At 44.9% G+C, this 7,972-nt stretch overlaps 1 pseudogene; it reads left to right on the top strand.

Moving 5' to 3' along the window:
* The first annotated feature begins 6,453 nt into the window (after positions 1-6,453).
* On the top strand, positions 6,454-7,727 carry LOC123191801 (uncharacterized; annotated as a pseudogene).
* The last annotated feature ends 245 nt before the right edge of the window (positions 7,728-7,972 follow it).

Below are 7,972 nucleotides of genomic sequence, written 5' to 3'. Positions count from 1 at the left end.
TGTTGGAATTTGATATGCTTGTGATAGTAATCACCCTCGTGTGCCTTTTATGCCTACCGGAAGGAAATCGGGAAAGCCTCTGTCTTGGGTAGACACGATCTTGTCTCTAGTTCTTCGTCCAGACGGTTGTGTCCGGTAGGGCATGGTGAGGTATGATGAGTGGTGATTCTGTCTGATTGGTGTGAAATATATTTCTTATGCTTATCATGCCGGAAATGCTTTAACCTCCTGAGTCGACCAGAGATCGAGTCTTGTTCTAGTAACCCCCATACTTGTTTCATACTACCACTTGTCCCTGCCATAGGTAGGGTACGATTCAGTAAGTTGTCAACCCCTTCCCAGCACACACCGTACAGAGAGGCCATGGTGGAAGATACCGGCTGCATCCGGTAGGCATGCCACCTGGTCCAGGGGCATGGGTGTTTCTGGTTGGAGCCGAGGGGGTAGCTCCCCTAGTTTGCGCGTGTTATAAATTTGTGATCCCATGCTAATCGAGGCTGTATCCTCCCCACTTAGAGTTTCGCTTAACGGGTATCGTGGATGATTCCAGACACCGGTAAGTTAGGCTGGTGTGTGCGGTCAGGTGTGTTTTCAATTAAAAGACCATAGGCGGAATTAGTCCTGATGGACTAAAGGAATTCGTTACTCGTGGGTAAAGAGTACACCCTCTGCAGAGATTATATCTATTCGAATAGCCGTGTCCATGGTTAAGGACTACAGTCTGGGATGGGTCAAGGGTCGGTCTTAGTGTCGGTCTTCGGAGGAAAAACTGCTAAACCAGAACGTGGATTATGACTTGTGACTCATGATGACTATGATTAATATTATTATGGACTAACCATTTACATTGTTTTAATTATTGAGTATCCCTGGGACGGTTCTACCTCCTTGATATTCACTTTGACTACTCTCATATAAGACCTTGATGTGGTGTCGCGGAGACGCCCGACTGTGGCATGCTTGTTATTCATTTATTTTATAAGCCCTTTATGTGGTGTCGCTGAGACGCCCGACTGCGGCATGCTTGTTATTTACTTACTCTATAAGCCCTTTAAGTGGTGCTGCATAGACGCCCGACTGTGGCACGTTTGCTACTTATTTTCTTTATAAGCCCTTTATGTGGTGTCGCACAGACGCCCGACTGTGGCATGTTTGCTACTTATTTCCTTTATAAGCCTTTTATGTGGTGTCGCTCAGACGCCCGACTGAGGCACGCTTTATATTATTATCCTTTCGAGGCGTCGCTTCAGACACCCGATCGGTGCATTCTATTTCTACTCCCTTATTACATATTCATGTTGTATATGAATAATCTGCTTGCGTGCATCATGGATGTTTCTTTTGTGACTGATGTGAGATCATAGAATATTTCAGAGCATGATTATCAATTGTTTTATTATACCTGGGTTCATAATGTTTGCGAGTACATTCAAAGTACTCACTGGCTTGTCCCTGGCTATTGTCTTGGCCAGATTTCTTGCATGGAGAGGAGCATTGCGATGACAACCCCGGAACCTACACAATGGTGATAGCAGCCTCACGAAGATAGGAGTTATCCAGGTCAGCTGTTCCTGCGGGAAATGGAGTCCCATAGACGCTAATGTACCACGAACCGCTTCCGCCATCAACCACTAGAAACCATTTGTTGTTCTCATAGGCCAGAATCATCTTGTACTACACATTTTGTATTTTGCTTGGAGTTTCTGTATCAAGTTGGTGTCCCATCAGCTAACAGTAATCCTGGGGCTGGTGAGCACAAGGGCCATTTTCTAGAAAAAATTAATATCCTGAAAACCCGGTCTTGACAAAGATCACATAAAGTAGTTTTAACATAGTTTTTTTTAATGGAGCATGGTATAGTTGGTACTCCTGGATCTCCAAGTTTCTTTGGTATTCCACCCTTAAAAGTGTAATTAGTAAGCATGGTGCAAATTTCAGCTTCCGGTATCTTTCTTTTATTAGTAACAATATCTTTCATGTACTTAGCATAAGGGTTCATTTTAATCATATCATTCAAACGCATACGCAAAAATATAGGTCTAATCATTTCAGCAAAGCACTCAAAATCCTCATCATCCTTTTTCTTCGATGGTTTAGGAGGAAAAGGCATGGGTTTCTGAACTCATGGTTCTCTTTCTTTACCGTGATCCCTAGCAACAAAGTCTCTCTTATCATAACGTTGATTCTTTGATTGTGGGTTATCAAGATCAACAACAGGTCCAATCTCTACATCATTATCATTGCTAGGTTGAGCATCAACATGAACATCATCATTAACATTATCACTAGGTTCATGTTCATTACCAGATTGTGTTTTGGCATCAGAAATAGAAATATTATTGGGATTCTCCGGTGTGTCAATAACAGGTTCACTAGAAGCATGCAAAGTCTTATCATTTTTCTTTTTCTTCCTTTTAGAAGGACTAGGTGCATCAATATTAATTCTCTGAGAATCTTGCTCAATTCTCTTAGGATAGCCCTCAGGATACAAACGTTCCTGAGTCACTTTACCGCCTCTAGTCATAACTCTAACATTCTTCTTATTATTTAATTCATTGAGCAAATCATTCTATGCTTTAAGCACTTGTTCTACTTCAGTGGTAACCATAGAAGCATGTTTACTAATAAGTTTAAGTTCACCTTTAACATTAGCCATATAATCACCCAAGTGTTCAAGCATATCAGCATTGTGTTTCAATTGTCTACCAACATAAGCATTGAAGTTTTCTTGTTTAACCATAAAGTCATCAAACTCATCTAAGCATGGGCTAGCAAACTTAGTAAATGGGATTTCACATTATCGAATCTATAGAGAATTTATCTTTACTACCTGTGTCGGGTTATCAAGACCATGTGTTTCTTCAACAGATGGCAAATTAAGACCATGTATTTCTTCAATAGGTGGTAAATTCTTAACATCTTCAGTTTTAATACCTTTTTCTTTCATAGATTTCTTTGCCTCTTGCATATCTTCAGGACTGAGAAATAGAATACCCCTTTTCTTCGGAGTTGGCTTAGGAGTTGGTTCAGGAAGTGTCCAATTATTTTCATTAGTCAACATATTATTCAATAATAATTCAGCTTGATCAATAGTTCTTTCCCTGAAAACACAACTAGCACAACTATCCAGGTGGTCTCTGGAAGCATCGGTTAGTCCATTATAAAAGATATCATGTATTTCATTTTTCTTGAGAGGATGATCAGGCAAAGCATTAAGTAATCAGAGAAGCCTCCCCCAAGCTTGTGGGAGACTCTCTTCTTTAATTTGCACAAAATTATATATTTCCCTTAAGGCAACTTGTTTCTTATGAGCAGGGAAATATTTAGCAAAGAAGTAATAAATCATATCCTGGGGACTACGCACACAACCAGGATCAAGAGAATTAAACCATGTCTTAGCATCACCCTTTAATGAGAACTAAAACAACTTAAGGATAAAGTAATAGAGAGTTTTCTCATCATTAGTGAACAGGGTGGCTATATCATTTAATTTAGTAAGATGTGCCACAACAGTTTCAGATTCATAGCCATAAAAAGGATCAGACTCAACCAAGGTAATTAACTCAGGATCGACAGAGAAATCATAATCCTTATCAGTAATAAAGATAGGTGAAGTAGCTAAAGCAGGGTCATATTTCATTCTAGCATTCAAAGACTTTTCTTTAAGCTTGGCTAATAATTTCTTAAGATCAGATATATCACTGCAAGCTAAGAAGTCTCTAGCAGTTTCTTCATCCATAACATAACCCTCAGGACCAACAAGCAATTCATATCTAGGGGGAGAATCTTCATCATCACTTTCATCAGTATTATCGGTTTCAATAATTTCATTCTCTCTAACCGTAGCAAGTTGTTCATCAAGAAATTCACCTAGTGGCACAGTATCATCATGCGTAGAAGTAGTTTCATCATAAGTATCATGCAAGGAAGAAGTGGCATCATATATAACATGCGACCTATCGGAATCAATAGCATGTGCTGGTGTCACAACTTTACTGAAAACAGAAGGTGAATCAAGTGCAGAGCTAGATGGTAGTTCCTTACCTCCCCTCGTAGTTGAGGAAAAAATCTTGGTTCTTTGATCTTTCAAGTTCTTCATAATGATAAGCAGATATAAATCCCAAGTGACTCAAAGAATAGAGCTATGCTCCCCGGCAACAGCGCCAGAAAATAGTCTTGATAACCCACAAGTATAGGGGATCGCAACAGTTTTCAAGGGTAGAGTATTCAACCGAAATTTATTGATTCGACACAAGGGGAGCCAAAGAATATTCTCAAGTATTAGCAGCTGAGTTGTCAATTCAACCACACCTGGAAACTTAATATCTGCAGCAAAGTGTTTAGTAGCAAAGTAATATGATAGTAGTTGTAACGGTAGCAAAAGTAATATTTTTGGGTTTTGTAGTGATTGTAACAGTAGCAACGGAAAATTAAATAAGCGAAGAATAATATATGAAAAGCTCGTAGGCATTGGATCAGTGATGGATAATTATGTTGGATGCGATCGATCATGCAACAGTTATAACATAAGGTGACACAGAACTAGCTCCGGTTCATCAATGTAATGTAGGCATGTATTCCGAATATATTTATATGTGCTTATGGAAAAGAACTTGCATGACATCTTTTGTCCTACCCTCCCGTGGCAGCGGGGTCTTATTGGAAACTAAGGGATATTAAGGCCTCCTTTTAATAGAGTACTGGACCAAAGCATTAACACATAGTGAATACATGAACTCCTCAAACTACGGTCATCACCGGTAATGGTCCCAATTATTGTCACTTCGGGGTTAACAGATCATAACACATAATAGGTGACTATAGACTTGCAAGATAGGATCAACAACTCACATATATTCATGAAAACATAATAGGTTCAGATCTGAAATCATGGTACTCGGGCCCTAGTGACAAGCATTAAGCATAGCAAAGTCATAGCAACATCAATCTCAGAACATAGTGGATACTAGGGATCAAACCCTAACAAAACTAACTCGATTACATGATAAATCTCATCCAACCCATCACCGTCCAGCAAGCCTACGATGGAATTACTCACGCACGGCGGTGAGCATCATGAAATTGGTGATGGAGGAAGGTTGATGATGACGATGGCGACGGATTCCCCTCTCCGGAGCCCCGAAAAGACTCCAGATCAGCCCTCCCGAAAGAGTTTAGGGCTTGGCGGCGGCTCCATATCGTAAAATGTGGTGAATCCTTTTCTCGGATTTTTTACTCCCCGAACACGAATATATGGAGTTGGAGTTGAGGTCGGTGGAGCGTCAGAGGGCCCACAAGGCAGGGGCACGCCCAGGGGGGTAGGCGCCCCCCCCCCCACCCTCATGGACAGGGTGTGGGCCCCCTGATGTGGATTCTTCTTCTAGTATTTTTATATATTCTGAAAATAATCTCCGTTGATTTTCAGGTCATTCCGAGAGCTTTTATTTCTGCACAAAAATAACACCATGGCAATTCTGCTGAAAATAGCATCAGTCCGGATTAGTTCCATTCAAATCATGCAAGTTAGAGTCCAAAACAAGGGCAAAAGTGTTTGGAAAAGTAGATACGACGGAGACATATCAATACCTTGTTTTCTACTAGTGGGACGAGTCTGGCGCATCGACAGTGATCAACCTTTCGCCGTCATCGAAGGAGGAGTTCACCTCCGATCAAGAGGGGACGCTAGCGTATTGGAACACAGTCGACACCGACTATGTGTCGGACGTGTAGAGTAGTAGTGATCTTTTATGTTTGATCAAAGTAGTATGGTGAGTTTGTGTTTAAGGTTTAAATCTATACAATGTTTAGATGTTTGTTCGAATTGATTTATGCAATATGCTTTCAACAACAATAATTTGTTTTTAGGGCATCTACTGAAGTTGGATGTCTTTGGTATTGTTTGAAAAAAAATTATGTGTTGCAAAATTTACTTGAGCCACCTTTTGGTGCCCTATTATAGGGCACCTATTGGAGATGCTCCAAAGGAATAAGTGTACAAAAGAAGAACATGGAGTAGGATGAATGTACAATTGTATTTGATCTTCGGAACGTGCATTTATACTATAAGCATTATATATGTCCAGAGAGCACGGTTTCACAAGTCATGCAAGCGACGGAATTGCGCGGGATATTCAGCTATACACCATGTTCAGTAGCGGGAAAATGCATTGTATTCGAAGAAGGCAGCCCTTGAAAACGGTCTAATTCAAACACGATACATACTGCGCGTGCAATTCTGGCACGTTAATCGAAATTGATATTTCGTGCGCGTACACATTCGCCTGCGTGTTTCTTTCCGCATTAGTATATAGTAACAGATGGCGCCTTCTTAACCCTAGCGTTAAAGGTTGCCAAACTTGTTGCGTTTTTTTCCGCATATAACATAGTGGGGCCTCCTTACAGTTAAAGGTTGTCAAACTAGCTTTGTTTCTAACTTCCTATATAAGGGGAGCAATGTCGAGCGGCGGCTCCACCTACCGCCACGACGACCGCACGGGCTCTGAGTCCGGCGGGGCGGGCAGCCGTCCGTCGCCCCAGCACAAGCGTGTACGCGGCCCCGGCGATCTCCTCTTCGGACACGTCCCGTTCGTCGCCGCCGGCTCTGCAGGTCCGTCCTCTCCTCAACACCATCACCAACGCTGCACTAGGCAGCACTACGATCCGGCAACGACATGGAAGCCCCAGCCTGTTGTTGAGAGCCCGGTTTTCAAGAACACAACGATAGTAAATATGATGAGGCACATGAACTACGAGGTCGGGTCCGGCTCTGGCCTCGGCAAGCACGGCCAGGGCATCACATCTCCTGTGAAGGTGGTGAAGCGGCCAGAGAACGCTGGTTTCGGTACGGTCGGCGCCGAGGGAGAAGAACCATACGACAACGGACTTCCCAACAAGGTCCCGGAAACCTTGCCGACCAAATGGGGAGCTGACCAGTGCGCGGACGAAATCTCTCAAGCGGTCTACAACGACTGGGAGATGGGCGACACCGACGGATCGCGGCAGCAAGGCCGGGAGTTCTGCGAGAAAATCCTCGCTGAAGTGCGGGAGCTGCAAGATGGTGCCCAGGACGACGGCGAGCATATGGTGGTGGACGCGGCGGAGGTGATCATCACGGTCGTGACGCTGGTGCACGAGAAAAGTGCATCGGGAGAGCTGACGGCGGGCAACCTCATCTTGGAGTTTTCAAGGCTGAGGAAGAAGTTCCCGGAGGAGTACCAGACGTATTGCCTCGCGAACATGGCGGGCGTGCTCGTGGCGCCGCTCATTCGCCCGGTGCTCCAAAGGTGGCAGCCTCTATGGGACCCGGCCATGTGGCTGGACGTGTTTGTCTTCCTGAAGAATTCACTGGACGACGGGTCGGCCATGTCGCCGTACGCGGAGCTCGTCTACGACACGGTGGTTCCGGCTATCCAGGCATCGGAGTTCAAGGCCACGGACTCCGAGCGGATGCGCCGCTTCCTGGCGCAGTGGAAGGACACGCTGCCTCCTTCCGCCGTGCAGCGCATCCTCGTAGAGCTCGTCATGCCGGAGCTGACCTCCGAAGTGGAGTCATGGGACCCGCGGGATGCCTGGCAGGCCGACTGCTGTCACCTCCTGCTTCGCCCGTGGATGCCGCTCGCCGGTCCACTGCTGGAGAGCCTGTGCGTCACCGTGAGAAGCAAGCTCGAGAAGGTGCTGCGGGAATGGGACGACGACAGCCACGCCTTGCTCTCCAAGTCCAACCTTAACTTGGTGGCGCCCTGGAAGAGGAAGACCATGTTCAGCCCAGCGAGCTGGGAGGAGTTCGTCGACGGGATCGGCGTCGTGCGGCACCTGGAACAGCGCCTGCGGAGCCTCCGGATCACGCCGCCGAAGCAGAATGACGACGCGTTCTGTGAGGTGATCATGAAGTGGGCGCCGCTCGCGCGGGCGGAGGACATGGTGCGGCTCATGGAGGCCGAGTTTTTCGGCAGGTGGCGGCACGCGCTCCGTC

Source organism: Triticum aestivum, chromosome 2A, assembly GCF_018294505.1.
Source record: "Triticum aestivum cultivar Chinese Spring chromosome 2A, IWGSC CS RefSeq v2.1, whole genome shotgun sequence".
In the NCBI taxonomy this organism is placed as follows: Eukaryota; Viridiplantae; Streptophyta; class Magnoliopsida; order Poales; family Poaceae; genus Triticum; species Triticum aestivum.
The sequence above is the reverse complement of the archived record's forward strand: the minus strand, read 5'-3'. Positions and strand labels throughout refer to the sequence as shown.